This window comes from Ranitomeya variabilis, chromosome 3 (genome assembly GCF_051348905.1).
Source record: "Ranitomeya variabilis isolate aRanVar5 chromosome 3, aRanVar5.hap1, whole genome shotgun sequence".
NCBI lineage: Eukaryota > Metazoa > Chordata > Amphibia > Anura > Dendrobatidae > Ranitomeya > Ranitomeya variabilis.
In genome coordinates this window covers 592233539-592250023 of record NC_135234.1, presented here as the reverse complement: position 1 = coordinate 592250023, position 16485 = coordinate 592233539, and the positions used below count along the sequence as shown (strand labels likewise).

Below are 16485 nucleotides of genomic sequence, written 5' to 3'. Positions count from 1 at the left end.
TCCTGCACAGTGATCGGCAGAATATAAGACTTCCACTAACAAGTTTAGAGGAGGAAAAAAATCTCATTTTCTGCTTATTAAAATAAATCGTATTTTTCGGATTGAATATGAAGTCCTAGTACGTTTTTATTCCTTAATGCGACTATCATGGATATGTATGTAGCAGGGTGCAGGGTTTTACGAATTTACATTTTATGCTATGCAATTACATTCGCTGTCAATATTTTTTTACACTTATAATAACTAAAAAAATATAAAAGTGCACATGGGTATCCTGACTATAAGAGGTCATGCACACAGCAACATTACATAGAAGGTGCACCAAAATGGCTGGCGTTAAACATTTCCAAGGACCACCATAAAAATTGTGTGATGGCTAACAGCAGATTACCGCTTACCAAACCAGGGATACGTCATAATGGGACTTTTCTACAGTTGTTGGCTAAAACTAAACTTGTATGGCTTGATCAGCCGTGTCCAGATCATCATGTGCGGCTGACAGACTCTCCTGTCCTGAAAATGGCAACAAATTGAGGTGCATGTGAGCAGACCTGTCCATCGGCCTCCCCCATCGGTCATATGCGCCTTCATTAGCGGCGGTTCTGCAGACAGGAGAACCGGTAAGGGTATGTTTCCACGTGGAGTATTTGCTGTGGATTGGACGCAGCAGCCAGATGTTACAGCATAGTGGAGGGGATTATATGAAATTCCATATCCACTATGCGTACAAAGACGCAGGTGGCAGACCCGCGTATACACACATGTGGCGCGTCTTTATAAACCGCAGCATGTCTATGTCTCCGCAAGATGAATAACACAGTCTATGTATAGGATGCGGTGATTCCGCATGGTTCAATGAACACATATGGAATCACCGTGCGTACAAAAGCCGGCATCACTTTGGATTGCGCGGGTATCTGCTGCGGGTATCTGCTGCATCCAAAACGATGCCTTTACGGACCGTGGAAACATAGCCTAATACTTCTAAACGCAGCAAAATCATGCACCAAAAGATGTGCTAAAATAACAGCAACCCCTTAAACATCTAGATCAAAAATTGTAAATATTACTACTGTGGTGTAGTCCCTGAAATCATTTTTTCACTTCTCATGCACACCTAATGCACCTCCTGCCCTCCAACAACTAGATACAACAAAGACAAACCTACATATATACAAGGCATAGGCGAAAAGGCCAACAAGCACAATTATATAAGAAAACCTATAAAGAAGAGTGCAGGGCACAAGAACACTTAGAAAATAAAACTATACAATTTTATTAGATGGTCAGTAAAATGGTACATACAAGAGTTAAGACCTAAAATATCAAAGTAGTGGGTATTGACATCAAATTGATAAATGTATAGATCAATACAGAAAGGTACAAACAAAAATAAAGTCATAATAATGCAAAGAGAAACCTAAAAGGAAACCAGATCCAGAAAAAGATATTGCACATAGTATGCTGATGGACCGGCCAAGAAAGGTACTCGGCAGGCAGGAAATCTGCACCTGACGCGCGTTTCGCACCTTGTTTCGTCAAGGGCTAGAGCCTAGTTTTTGGGCTCAGTCCCCTTTAAGGTGACTGTATACCATGTACCTTTCTGCATTGACCTACATTCAGGTCAGCCAACACAAGGTAAGGATGTGTCAGACAGGATAGAGGACTCCACTCTCCCAAAGACCATGCTCCTACATGCGAAACATTGCATTTTATACAACATGTTTTTTGTAGGTGTCCGTGTCAACGTATGCAATAGCAATCTGCTCAGTTTATTGCATTTCTGTTGCTTTTTTTATGCTATTCCTTTTTGGATGCATTTTTTAAGTGGATTTGATGTCTTCTTTACTGTAGAAATGCTGTGATTCTGCACTTAAAAATGAAGTCGTGATTTAGCATGTGAAATATATGGGGGGAGGAGAACCACACAAAAGACTAAGTTCCACAGCATTTCTAAACTCACTAAGTACATGAGCCCTCTTGAATCACATCCACTTCACGTAAACAGTTAAACGCAGCAATTCTTTTTGTCTTTCCATTGTGGCTGATGGTAATAATTGTGCCCCACACTTCTTCCCTGTAGGTCTATGGGCCCAACACTGACTGATTGGGTCATATAAAGGATGAGTTGTAGTGCCATAGTTTTCTGTATACGTGTAATAACAATGAGACCAAAGTCTTGCTGCCAATCAAAGTCATCTACTGGCCTGTTCAGGCAGGCCGATGAACATACAACACACAGAACAATAGTTACAATAATTGTTCTGCGTGCATAGATCATGCTATGGGCCTCACTTACCGTGTTTATTTGGGGGATGTGCTGACGATATAAATGATTTTTACACAAGCATAAACATCAGCAATCCTATGAACACTGATTAGCTGGTATTTGGCTCACTTACATGGGCCGTTAGAAAGGCAAGCTTTTTGTGAAATGTGTAGACCAAACACAATGAAAATTCCTCTATTGTGAAAAGTTCTGGGGTCCGCATGACAATGATAGGTTTACGTCATTGATGGCAGGTATGGATCAAAAATGTAAAACATTTTCTACAAAAAGTTTTACACCATATTACTATATAGTTAGTGAAACAATTTATTTTTTTTTTACCCCAGACCAGACATTTTTTTTTATTTAACTGTGCCTCCACTACTAGTAATGCCGTATCCCCATACCGTCACAGGCCTTAATTCACAGGCCGGCTGCAGATCTCCAGACCCCAACGCCACAGCCTCAAACATATGAAACCGCCAAGATCAGATCAAGACACCACAGACCGTCCATCCATCATTGTGGTTATTAACTAGAATTTTGAAGTGGATTCAATATAAAATCCACAATAAAAAAATGTTTTAAAAGCTTTCTGATTACTCATTGAGATGAATTTTGATAAAATACTGTGTGACCTATAGCCTTAGGATCAGGTCGAACTGTCCTGGACCATTTAGGTTAGGGATTGCAATTCCTCCGAACTCATTGCAAACGAGAAAGAACCTGATATGAAGTAGTACAAGGAACTGTTGGGAAATGCAAGGTCACTGGTCTCAGAAACCCTACATGTCGCACGAGAGGAGATTAGTTATTACACTGTGCCATAGGTCGCACACTAAATATAGGCCTGCACTTTAAGGCTACCTACCCTCACGTGTAAAATATTAAGTACTACATTAATAAATAGCTTTAAAATGAAACCTACTAAAAATATATATATTTGCTTTCAAATTCTGGAAATATTGGAAGTGAGCTAGTAATTACTAGTCGTCTCTAGGACACGGGTGTCTCTGGTTCAGCGTATGTGCCATGGAAGAACTGAGATTTGTGAAGCGTGAAGAAACACGGCGCTTTCACACCAGAATCAGGCTGTAATTTTCCCCAGTTTTCTTATCCACTGGTCATCTGAACAAACTTGGCTTTCAGATCCTGCACCTACACCTATTAAATTATAATGGTCTTTCAAGTATGACAATTCTTCAAACACTTTTTGCTGATTAGATTTAGGTTCAGTTTTCCCAGACAGATATTGATTTTTGAAGCAGCAATTTAGATAACTGCTGTAGATTCTTATGTTCGAAACTAAACCAATTACAAGCACCTAAACAAAAGAAAATAGGCTAAATGAAAGGCAATTATTAACTTAATAAGGAGGTAAAGGGAAATAATCTTTTCCGAGAATGAGATATACTGTACAATTTAAAAAAAAATGGTCTATTCCTTCTATCACATTTATCTACTTGATTATAATGTACTAGATGGTGGCCCGATTCTAACGCTTCGGGTATTCTAGAATATGCATGTCCACGTAGTATATTGCACAGCCCACGTAGTATATTGCCCAGCCACGTAGTATATTGCCCAGTTACGTAGTGTATTGCCCAGCGACGTAGTGTATTGCCCAGCCACGTAGTATATTGCCCAGTCACGTAGTATATTGCCCAGCCACGTAGTATATTGCCCAGTCACGTAGTATATTGCCCAGTCACGTAGTATATTGCCCAGTCACGTAGTATATTGCCCAGTCACGTAGTATATTGCCCAGTCACGTAGTATATTGCCCAGCCACGTAGTATATTGCCCAGCCACGTAGTATATTGCCCAGTCACGTAGTATATTGCCCAGTCACGTAGTATATTGCCCAGTCACGTAGTATATTGCCCAGTTACGTAGTATATTGCCCAGCCACGTAGTATATTGCCCAGTTACGTTGTATATTGCCCAGCCACGTAGTATATTGCCCAGTTACGTAGTATATTGCCCAGTTACGTAGTATATTGCCCAGTTACGTAGTATATTGCCCAGCCACGTAGTATATTGCCCAGTTACGTAGTATATTGCCCAGCCACGTAGTATATTGCCCAGTTACATAGTATATTCCCCAGTGACGTAGTATATTGCCCAGCCACGTAGTATACTGCCCAGTTACGTAGTATATTGCCCAGTGACATAGTATACAGCAGAGCCACGTAGTATATTGCCCAGCCACGTAGTATATTGCCCAGTTACGTAGTATATTGCCCAGTTATGTAGTATATTCCCCAGTGACGTAGTATATTGCCCAGCCACGTAGTATATTGCCCAGTGACATAGTATACAGCAGAGCCACGTAGTATATTGCCCAGCCACGTAGAATATTGCCCAGTTACGTAGTATATTGCCCAGTTATGTAGTATATTGCCCAGTGACGCAGTATATTGCTCAGCCACGTAGTATATTGCCCAGAGCCACGTAGTATATTGCACAGTGACATAGTATACAGCACAGAGCCACGTAGCATATTGCCCAGCCACGTAGTATATTGGCCAGTCACGTAGTATATTGCCCAGCTACGTAGTATATTGCCCAGCCACGTATGTCACAGGTTAAAAAAAATAAACATATACTCACCTTCCAAGGGCGCCTTGTAGTAGTTCTGTCACCTGTGTGCGGTGCAGGCGGCAGCTTCCAGTCCCAGGGTGTGATGACGTCGCGGTCACATGACCGTGACGTCATGGCAGGTCCTTCTCGCAGACCATCCTTGCCACCGGAACCTGCCGTTTGCATGGAGCAGTCACCGGAGTGTCGCGAGGAGCGGGAAAGGCGGCGGATGGTGAGAATATAATGATTTTTTATTATTTTTAACTTTATTTGTTTTTACTATTGACGCTGCATAGGCAGCATCAATAGTAAAAACAAGGTCACACAGGGTTAATAGCGGCGATAATGGACTGAGTTACCTGCGGCATAACACGGTCCGTTACCGCTGGCATTAACCCTGTGTAAGCGGTGACTGCGGGGAGTATGGAGCGGGCGCCAGGCACTGACTGCAGGGGAGTAGGGAGGGACTAATCGGACTGTGGCCGTCGCTGATTGCTCGCGGCAGCCATGAGAGGCAGCTTGCGAGACCAATCAGCGACTTGGATTTTATGACAGAGGCCGCGACCAATGAATATCCGTGACAGACAGAAAGACAGACAGAAAGACAGACAGACGTACCCCTTAGACAATTATATAGTAGATATTCTAATTATCACCTTATAGGAAATACATATTCCACAGCGCTGACTTTCTCAGAATTAAGTTATATATATACTAGTTGAAGAGCCCGGCGTTGCCTGGGCATAGTAAATATCTGTGGTTAGTTATAGCACCTCACTTCTCTTATTTTCCCATCACGCCTCTCATTTTTCCCCTCACTCCTCTTAATCCCCGCTAAAACTTGTAATTTAAACCTCACATCTGTCATTTTTCTATCACTCCACTATTTTCTCTCACTCCTTTCATTTTCACCTCACACCTCTCATTTTCACCTCACACCTCTCACCTCTCATTTTCACCTCACACCTCTCATTTTCACCTCACACCTCTCATTTTCGCCTCACACCTCTCATTTTCGCCTCACACCTCTCATTTTCACCTCACACCTCTCATTTTCACCTCACACCTCTCATTTTCACCTCACACCTCTCATTTTCACCTCACACCTCTCATTTTCACCTCACACCATTTTCACCTCACACCTCTCATTTTCACCTCACACCTCATTTTCACCTCACACCTCATTTTCACCTCACACCTCATTTTCACCTCACACCTCATTTTCACCTCACACCTCATTTTCACCTCACACCTCATTTTCACCTCACACCTCATTTTCACCTCACACCTCATTTTCACCTCACACCTCATTTTCACCTCACACCTCATTTTCACCTCACATTTTCTCCTCAGTATACACCTGTATGTCATCTCCTGTATATAGTATATACTTGTATGTCATCTCCCCTGTATATAGTATATACCTGTATGTCATCTCCCCTGTAAATAGTATATACCTGCTGTATGTCATCTCCTCCTATATATAGTATATACCTGTGTCATCTCCTTTTTGTAGTATATACCTGTAAGTCATCTCCTCCTGTATATAGTATATACCTGTATGTCATCTACTCCTGTATATAGTATATACCTGTAAGTCATCTCATCCTGTATATAGTATATACATGTAAGTCATCTGCTCCTGTATATAGTATATACCTGTGTGTCATCTCCCCTGTATATAGTATGTACCTGTATGTCATCTCCTGTATTAGACCTCGTTCACACGTTATTTGGTCAGTATTTTTACCTCAGTATTTGTAAGCTAAATTGGCAGCCTGATAAATCCCCAGCCAACAGGACGCCCTCCCCCTGGCAGTATATATTAGCTCACACATACACATAATAGACAGGTCATGTGACTGACAGCTGCCGTATTTCCTATATGGTACATTTGTTGCTCTTGTAGCTTGTCTGCTTATTAACCAGATTTTTATTTTTGAAGGATAATACTAGACTTGTGTGTTTTAGAGTGAGTTTCATGTGTCAAGTTGTGTGTGTTGAGTTGCGTGTGGCAACTTTTTGTGTGTCGAGTTGCATGTGACAAGTTAGTGTAGCAAGTTGTGTGCAGCAAGTTTTGCGCATGGCGAGCTTTGTGCGTGGCGAGTTTTATGTGTGGTGCGTTTTGAGTATGTGCAAGTATTGTGTGAGGCAAGTTTTGCATGTGTTGCAACTTTTGTGCATGTAGCAATTTTTCAGCGTGTGCAAGTTTTGCGTGAGCCTAGTTTTGCATGTGGCGAGTTTTGCATGTGGCGAATTTTGCGCATGGCGAGTTTTCAGCGGTGACTTTTGTGTTTCAACTTTTATGTGGCGAGGTTGGTGTATGTGTGGTGAAATGTGTGCTAAGGGTGGTATATGTGTTCAAGCACGTGGTAGTGTGTGGCGCATTTTGTGTGTGTGTTCATATCACCTTGTGTGGTGAGTATCCCATGTCGGAGCCCCACCTTAGCAACTGTATGGTATATACTCTTTGGCACCATCGCTCTCATTCTTTATGTTCCCCTTGTTCACATCTGGCAGCTGTCAAATTGCCTCCAACACTTTTCCTTTCACTCTTTCCCCATTATGTAGATAGGGGCAAAATTGTTTGGTGAATTGGAAAGTGCGGGGTTAAAAATTTTGTCTCGCAACATAGCCTATGATGCTCTCGGGGTCCAGGCGTGTGACTATGCAAAATTTTGTGGCTGGAGCTGCGACGGTGCAGATGCCAATCCCGGACATACACACACACACACACACACACATTCAGCTTTATATATTAGATTTTTTTTTTTTCCCCTTTTTTTCCCAACTGTAAAAAACAAAACGTACAAAATGAAAGAAAAAAAAAAAAATAAATAAATGACGAAATAGCTAAATTGTCTCCTGTTTGGTTGCTTGCAAGCAGTGTACGGTAGGTTATGGGGTGCACAGAGCATGTTGCGACTATATTTTGAGTGTTTGTTTTCATTTAAACTTGAAAGGGTCTTCAAAAATTAACCTTAATCCCATAGAAAACTTATGGAGGGAGTTGAAGCTCTGAGTTGCCAAGTGACAGCCTCAAAATCTTAATGATGTAGAGATGATCTGCAAAGATGAGTGGGCCAAAATTCCTCCTGACTTGTGGGCAAACCTCATCATCAGCTACAAAAACGTCTGACTGCTGTGCTTGCCAACAAGGGTTTTGGCACCAAGTATTAAGTCTTGTTTGCCAGAGGAATCAAAAACTTATTTTTCACTGCAAAATGCAAATAAATTTATATAATTTATACAATGTAATTTTCTTGATTTTATTTTTGATATTCTCTCTCTGTGTTTAACTTACCCTCAAAATTATAGACTGTTCACGTCTGTCAGTGGGCAAACTTACAAAATGAGCAAGGGATTATTTTCTTCACTGTACATAGCGCCATTAATTGTGCAGTGCTTTATAGACATTATCGGACACTGTCCCCATTGCGGCTCACAATCTAGATTCCTTATCAGTATGTCTTTGGAGTGAGAGAGGAAACCCATGCAAACACGGGGAGAACATACAAACTCCTTGCAGATGATGTCCTTGGTGGGATATGAACCCAGGACCCTAGCGCTGCTAGGGTGCAGTGCTAACCACTGAGCCACCGTGTCACTTAGAACCTTTCATAACTTTAATTTTCTGCCCTCTTCATCTGATTAGCTAACTAAGGATGCTGGATCCATTGTGCAGAGGCCATTATCGGCACCGTAAGCTTTCCCCTATTCATGTGTACAGCAGAATGCTCGGGTGTCATACACAAGGAGAGGGGTCGTTCATCAATACTCAAGTCCTGGAAAACCCATTTTGTGGCACAAATAAAAGTAATGCATTAAGAGTTTGTGTCTATAGAAAGCTATTAGAGATTATATTTTTTCAGAGCCAAACATTTCATGTACGTACTGCCGAGAGCAGGAAAGTTTTACATATATATTTACCCGTCTTTTTTTGGAGACAGCTTGTATTTTAGCTTTAGTAGTCCTTTAAATGAACAAAGAGTCACTTGTCAGCAACGACAACTGTAGCAAATCTTGGTGAGAAACACATTTTCTGAATTTGCTGCATAGACAATAAATCTACGGTGTGGGAAAATCAGCTGGGATAAGTCATATATATTGGAAGCAGCTTTACGATCGCCAGCCTCCGAGGCCTCCACTACAATTACAATTTTACGCTCTCAAGTCAAATTTCCTATTCACCCAGTGTTCCTAATACAGAAGCACAAACACATTCTGATTTGGGGTTTTATGACCCATGATACTTCTGCCTGGAATATAAACAGTTCAGCTTTCTGACAATGCAGGCCGTGAATGTGCACAAGGATCTGCAAGTCTACAAACCGGTCATATTAGATATACAGCACAAGAGCTTTCTGTGGTCTGATGAACAAGAAAAATCACTTTCTCCACCATTTTACTACTCATTTCTGTGTCAGGGGGCTACTGTGGCATCCCAAGCCCCCACAAACCCAATACAGGAGAGATGTACTTCTAGGATCTGTGCACACAGTGCAGCTTTTCAAGACCTTTTTTTTTTTTTTTTTTTTAAAGAAATTATATATTCTGTATATCCAAATGAACAAATCCATTAATCCCACATTATAAAGCCAGTAGATCTGGTCATACTGATTAAAAGGGTTCTCCAGCCTGACATTGATGACCATTGGGATGTAATCGTACAGAGCAATCCAGCATGGGAACGTTATTTAAAAACAATTCTTTATCCAATATGGCACTTGAAAAAACAAAGCTAAAGTGTAAACACCAACACATTTCAGGTGGATAAAACCACTCCTGTCCCATTATACCAAGTGTAAGCAGTCCATCCATCTGAAATGTGGTGTCTGGATCTTAACTTTGTCATCTCCCATATTGGATAAATTAATAATTGCTTTTAAAGAAAGCTCAAGTGCCGGACTGAAACCTACTACCGTCATCTAAGGGAGCCGGCTTTGTTTGCTCCCTTCACCAAGGACAAGCAGTGAGGAACGTCGAGCTGATCGCTTTACCTTTAATGTTCACTCTTGTTAAGGAAAGCCATACGGTATAAAAAAGATCAGTGGGGTCCAGCACAGCATTTATCAGGGGTTTACATCCTGCCACTGCTGGCAACAGTGAGCAGAGCTAGGGCCGCACAGCTACAGTCATTATTTTAAAGGCTGTTAATGAGAACTGCAGATCACCAGCTGCTTAAGGGGATGGTCGGGTTTTCTGATGAAAGTATGCAGTTACTATGTGACTGCAGAATTCTGAATTCTTACTGAGTGCTCACCGCATGCTGCCAGGATTCTCCGATGTTGTGAATGAGAAAAGGTAATCACATGAATACAAGTGAATTGAATAAGGCTCAGCAAGTCTAGTCTGAATGTGGCTAAGCGTGCAAATTGCACACGCTCACATGACAACCTGATCTCGGCAGCAACACCGGAAAATCCTGACAGTGTGCAGTGCGCACACTAAGGATTCAGAAGGCTGTAGTCATAGTGTGACTGCAGACTTTCACTATAAGATCAGACAATCCCTTTAATTGAATAGGAACTTGGATTCAGATTTCAGTAATGACAACTAGCCAGAGAAAGCAGCAGTGCTGTGTCGGCTCTGTTCACAGCTTACTTACAGCCAGTGCCAACAAAGCTGTAAACACGTAATCTGTGAGAGTGCCGGGTACCAGATCCCCACCGATCTGATTTTATCTTTCTATTTTAAGGATCCATTTACACGAACCAACCAACAGCATTAAACAATCGCAGCTCAAGCCACTTGTTTGCTGATCAGTGGTCATTTAGAAGGTTGTTTACACAGGTAGACCGCTCTTTGGATGCACATGGAGCGATGTATAGTATCTAATAGTTCAGTGCACATAGGCTACCACTGTCCTCAACAGCAGGAATCCTGTTTACACAGGACCATGAGCTGCCGAGAAGGATGATCTTTTGTGAATCCAAAAAAAATTCACCTTAAGAACTTGTAAAATTACGTCAACACTGAAGCAGGAGCCTCCCCCCCTTTGGATATCTCTGCAATAGGGCACAAAGATTGTTATGTGCCACACACACACACACACACACACACACACACACAAATGGTTTATCTCATCCATTAGCTGTATCCTTTGCAGGTTACTTTTTAGCCTGAATTCTAATAACATCTTAGGTCACAGTAAATTGTTAAAATACAAACCAGACAAAGCAATCTCACTATGAGGCATGACAGTCATACCAAGATTATATCAGGATGTTTTTCCACTGATCAGGCCCATCTTGTCACGATCAATGTGAAGATGGATCATGCATTTCACAGATTGAGTCATTCAGGAAAGCAGTGGTAAAACACTGTAGCAACTGATAAAAAGGGTAGTCTGAAGAATAGACAAAGTAGATGTCGTTGAGTGATCAGACATATTGACTCCCTAAATAAAAGTATAAAAGTGCCATGGAAAGAAAAAAGAAATAAGTTGAGCGTGAATTCAGTGGCTGTATGCAAGTTATTAAATGCTTTAAACTAACCTTTATATTTATATACCTTATATCATATCATTGCATTCAGTATGCTTTTATGTGCGACCAGCAAATGCAGTATGACAACTGAGTAGAGAAGGGCGGACACCTGGATGTTCGGGACTGGCGGGTTTGGCCAAACAGTTAAAAAAAGTTTGGGTGCGGGTACCAGAACAGTACAGGAACCCGAAACCCGGACCCCATTCACTTGAATAGGGGCTCGAATATCCAGTGTTTGCTGCGATATTCATGTGCATGACAGCGCGGCAAACATCACTTCTGATCGGCGGTGAAATCATCCCCGCCAGGCAGAGAGCTGCGGTTCCGACATTGTCTAAAGACAGCGTGAGCGCTCAGCTGTAATTGGAGGTATAAAGTTTACCTCCGGTCACTGGTGTCAGCTGATGGGACCACTGCTCCCATCATCCGACACCTGCTGCCGCTAATAACGAGAGCAGGAGCGGCAGATGGGAGTATTCATCAACCGCTCCTGCGCTGTAAATAGTTAAAAAAGAAAAAAAAAAAAAAAAAAACGGGGTGGGTTCCTCTGTATTTTTGTTAACCAGCCAGGCAAAACTCACAGCTGGGGGCTGCAACCCTCAGCTATCAGCTTCAACAAGGCTGGTTATCAAGAATAGAGGGGTCCCCACACCGTATTTTTTCATTATTTAAATACATTTTAAAAACGGCGTGGGGTCCAACCATTTTTGACAACCAGCCATGTTAAAGCACACAGCTGGGGGTTGGTATTCTCAGGCTGGTAAGGAGCAATGGATATTGGCCCCCCCAGCCTAAAAAGAGCAGCCCGAACCTGCCCAGAAAAGGCACATCTATCAGATGTGCCAATTCTGGCGCTTTGCCCGACTCTTCCCATTTGCCCTGGAGCGGTGGCAAGTGGGGTTAATATTTGTGGGGTTGATGTCACCTTTGTATTGTCAGGTGACATCAAGGCCACGGCTTAAGGCCCCGTCTCACACAGCGACGCTGCAGCGATACAGACAACGATGCTGATCGCTGCAGCGTCGCTGTTTTGTCGCTGTGTGGTCGCTGGGGAGCTGTCACACAGACAGCTCTCTCCAGCGACCAACGATCAGGGGAACGACTTCGGCATCGTTGAAACTGTCTTCAACGATGCCAAAGTCCCCCTGCAGCACCCGGGTAACCAGGGTAAACATCGGGTTACTAAGCGCAGGGCCGCGCTTAGTAACCCGATGTTTACCCTGGTTACCAAAAAAAACAAACACTACATACTCACCATCTGTTGCCCGTCAGGTCCCTTGCCGTCTGCTTCCCGCTCTGACTGAGCCGCCGTACAGTGAGAGCAGAGCGCAGCGGTGACGTCACTGCTGTGCTCTCACTTTACGGCGGCTCAGTCAGAGCAGGAAGCAGACGCCAAGGGACCTGACGGGCAACAGATGGTGAGTATGTACTGTTTGTTTTTTTTTGGTAACCAGGGTAAACATCGGGTTACTAAGCGCGGCCCTGCGCTTAGTAACCCGATGTTTACCCTGGTTACCAGTGAAGACATCGCTGGATCGGTGTCACACACACCGATTCAGCGATGTCAGCGGGACCTCAACGACCAAAAAAAGGTCCAGGCCATTCCGACACGACCAGCGATCTCGCAGCAGGGGCCTGATCGCTGGTACGTGTCACACATAGCGAGATCGCTACTGAGGTCTCTGTTGCGTCACAAAACTAGTGACTCAGCAGCGATCTCGCTATGTGAGACGGGGCCTTTAGTAAAGGAGAAGCATCTGTAAGACACCTATCCATTACTAATCCAACAGTTGTATTGTAAATAAAGACACAGCCAGAATAAAGTCCTTTATTAGAAATAAAACAAAAGCATTAAGCTACTTACGGTAGCGGCATTTCTCGGAGGCCCATGACAGCACGACGAGAGAGGGGATCCGCCCATTAGGAACAGGAAACCTACAGATACAAAAGGGCGGCACCTCTCCCCTGCATCAGTTGTATTTCAGAGCCTTGAGAGGACTACCGCGGTTAGTGGCACACAAAAATATACATTATATACAGTTTATATACAATATTATAACCCATATATTGGAACTGGGTATCATACGTGAGATATATACATTATAGGAGGTGCAACCCCCACGTGAATAGGGAGGGAACTAAGGGTGCTGTCATGGGCCTCCGAGAAATGCCGCTACCGTAAGTAGCTTAATGCTTTACTCGGACTCCCATGACAGCACGACGAGAGAATTACAGAGATGTAACACTACCTTAGGGAGGGACTATAGCTTGCAGCACCCTTAACCCGAAGGTGAGATCAGAGGAGGCCCCTAAATCCAACCTATAGTGCTTAAAGAAGGTGGACGGGGATGACCATGTGGCCGCCTTACATATCTGGTCGATTGATACTCCAGATCTTTCCGCCCAGGATGTAGCCATGGCTCTGGTGGAATGCGCCCTCAGATTCTGCGGAGTCGGACCCCCACCTGCAGTATAAGCCAAAGAGATAGCCTCCCTAATCCACTTCGCTAGTGTGTACTTTGATACTCTGAGTCCCTTTCTAGGGTTTTGGAAAGATAAAAATAACGCATTATCTTTTTTCCATGTATCAGTGACAGAGATGTATTCTAACAGGCATCTCCTAACGTCTAGTGTATGGAGTAGCTCTTCTTTAGGGTTGGAGGGATTGGGAAGAAAGGATGGTAAAACTATCTCCTGTGACCTGTGAAACCGTGATGACACTTTTGGTAAATAGGCTGGGTCCGGTCTGAGGACTACCCTATCTGGCAGAAACTCTGTGTAAGGGGAAATTCTGGAGAGAGCTTGTATGTCCCCTACCCTACGGGCAGATGTTATCGCTACCAGAAATGCTGTTTTAAGGGATAGGGCCTTGATTGAAGCTGATTGTAATGGTTCAAACGGCTCTCTAGTCAATGCTGACAGGACTAGATTAAGATCCCACGGCATAGATCTATCCTTATGTATGGGTCTAGCCCTGCTAGAAGCTTTAATGAACCTTGAGATCCAATAATTATTGGCGATGTTACAGGAAAACAAGGCCCCTAGGGCCGAGACTTGTACCTTTAGGGTACTAGTGGATAGATCTAGCTCTAAGCCCCTTTGCAGGAATTCTAAGATCTGTTTTATAGGAATTCCCTCTTCTAAATTAAAGTCAGAAGAGGCTAGGAATTTCCGCCAGGTTCTAGCATAGATTGTTGTTGTAATCTGCTTTCTACTTTTCATAAGGGTTTCAATCAAATTTGGGGAGAACCCTTTGTCCCTCAGTAACGCCCTCTCAAACTCCATGCCGTTAAATGGAGATTCTTTACTTGAGGATGGCTGATCGGACCCTGGTGGAGCAAATCTGGGATGTCCGGAAGCACCCAGGGGTCCTCCACTGACATGATCCTGAGCCAGGTGAACCAGGCCCTTCTGGGCCAAAATGGGGCAATCAAAATAACTCTTGCCCGATCCTCTCTTATCTTCCTGATTACCAGAGGTATCAAGGCCAGTGGGGGGAACGCATAAGCCAGCCGAAAGTTCCAACTGATCAGAAAGGTGTCTACCGCTAGAGGATTCTCCCTGGGATTTAGGGAACAGAATTTTACTGTCTTTCGATTGTCCCTGGTGGCAAATAAATCCACCTCTGGATGTCCCCATTTGTGGACAATCTGGTCGAACACAAGACTGTTTAGAGACCACTCCCCTTGTCTCAGGGTGTTGCGGCTTAGAAAGTCCGCTTTTACATTTTCTCTTCCTCTTATGTGCAGTGCGGTTAAAGATAGAAAATGGTCTTCCGCAGTCTGGAATAGACGATCTGTCACCCTCATCAATGATTCGGAATGAGTTCCACCCTGGTGATTTATGTACGCGACCGCCACCTGGTTGTCCGAGAGGATCTTGACGTGGTGACCCTGCAGATATGAGAGTAATTTTTTAACTGACAGTTCAACCGCCATTAATTCTTTTTGGTTGGAGGAGGCTGATGTTAAGGGGTCCCATAGACCCTGAACTATCATGTCGTCCATGTGTGCTCCCCAACCTGAAGGGCTAGCGTCTGTCGTTACAATACGTGTCGCCTGTGTCACCCAGGGAACTCCTGCCGATAAATTGTCAGTGACTAGCCACCATCTAAGAGATGTCAGTGCTTCTGGACCCAAAGTAATCTGACTTTGCAAGGAGCCTTGCAAGATTCTGTCATTAACCAGTACCTCGGATTGTAAGGGTCTGGTGTGAAATTGGGCCCACCTGACAGCAGGAATGCACGAGGTTAGAGATCCTAACAGTGACATAGCCTGTCTAAGTGTCATGGATGGATTATCAGTTGCTCTAGACACCTGTTGTTGGATGTGTAATAACTTGTCGGGCGGAAGACAACACTGTTGGGTCTCTGAATTTAACAACAGTCCTAAGAATCTCTGTATTTTCTGGGGCTGTAATCGAGATTTTTCATAATTCACAATCCACCCCAGATGCTCAAGTTTGGTTGTGGTTGTCTGTAGCTGAGAGAGGCAATGGTCTGCTGAATTCCCAACTATAAGGAAATCATCCAAATAGGGGACAATTAAGATGTCAGACTCTCGTAAGTGCGCCATGACTTCGGCCACTATCTTGGTAAACACCCTAGGAGCCGCTGATAAGCCAAAGGGAAGAGCTCTAAACTGGAAATGACGAATTTGTCCCCCCATTGACACAGCTACCCTCAGGAATCTCTGAAAGTCTTCATGTATTGGGACATGATAGTACGCGTCCTTTAGATCTACAACTACCATGAAGCAGTGTTTAAACAACATTTTTATTGCTGAACCAATTGATTCCATCTTGAACGATTCATTGGTCAGAAAATTATTAAGGCCTTTAAGATTTATGATCGTTCTAAATGATCCGTCTGGCTTCTTGATCAGAAAGAGAGGAGAGTAAAATCCTCTCCCTCTTTCTGATACTGGAATTTCAACCAAAACATTCTTGAAGCATAAGTTTGTGACCTCTGCTTCCAAGGCTGCTTGCTCAAGGGGGGAGGAACGTAAAGGGGTTAAATTAAATTTATCTCGAGGCCAGTGATCAAAGTCAAGTCTTAGACCTTTCGCTATGATGCCTCGGACCCATTTACTGTTTGTAATGTCAAACCAAGCTGATGAGAATGCTGACAGTCTACCCCCCACGGGG

At 43.4% G+C, this 16485-nt stretch overlaps 1 protein-coding gene across 3 annotated transcripts in view; it reads right to left on the bottom strand.

The window, feature by feature from the left end:
- The window catches only part of DIAPH3 (diaphanous related formin 3), a 766072-nt gene that overhangs the window by 630890 nt on the left and 118697 nt on the right, over nucleotides 1–16485 (bottom strand). The gene's annotated exons all lie outside the window — the stretch shown is intronic.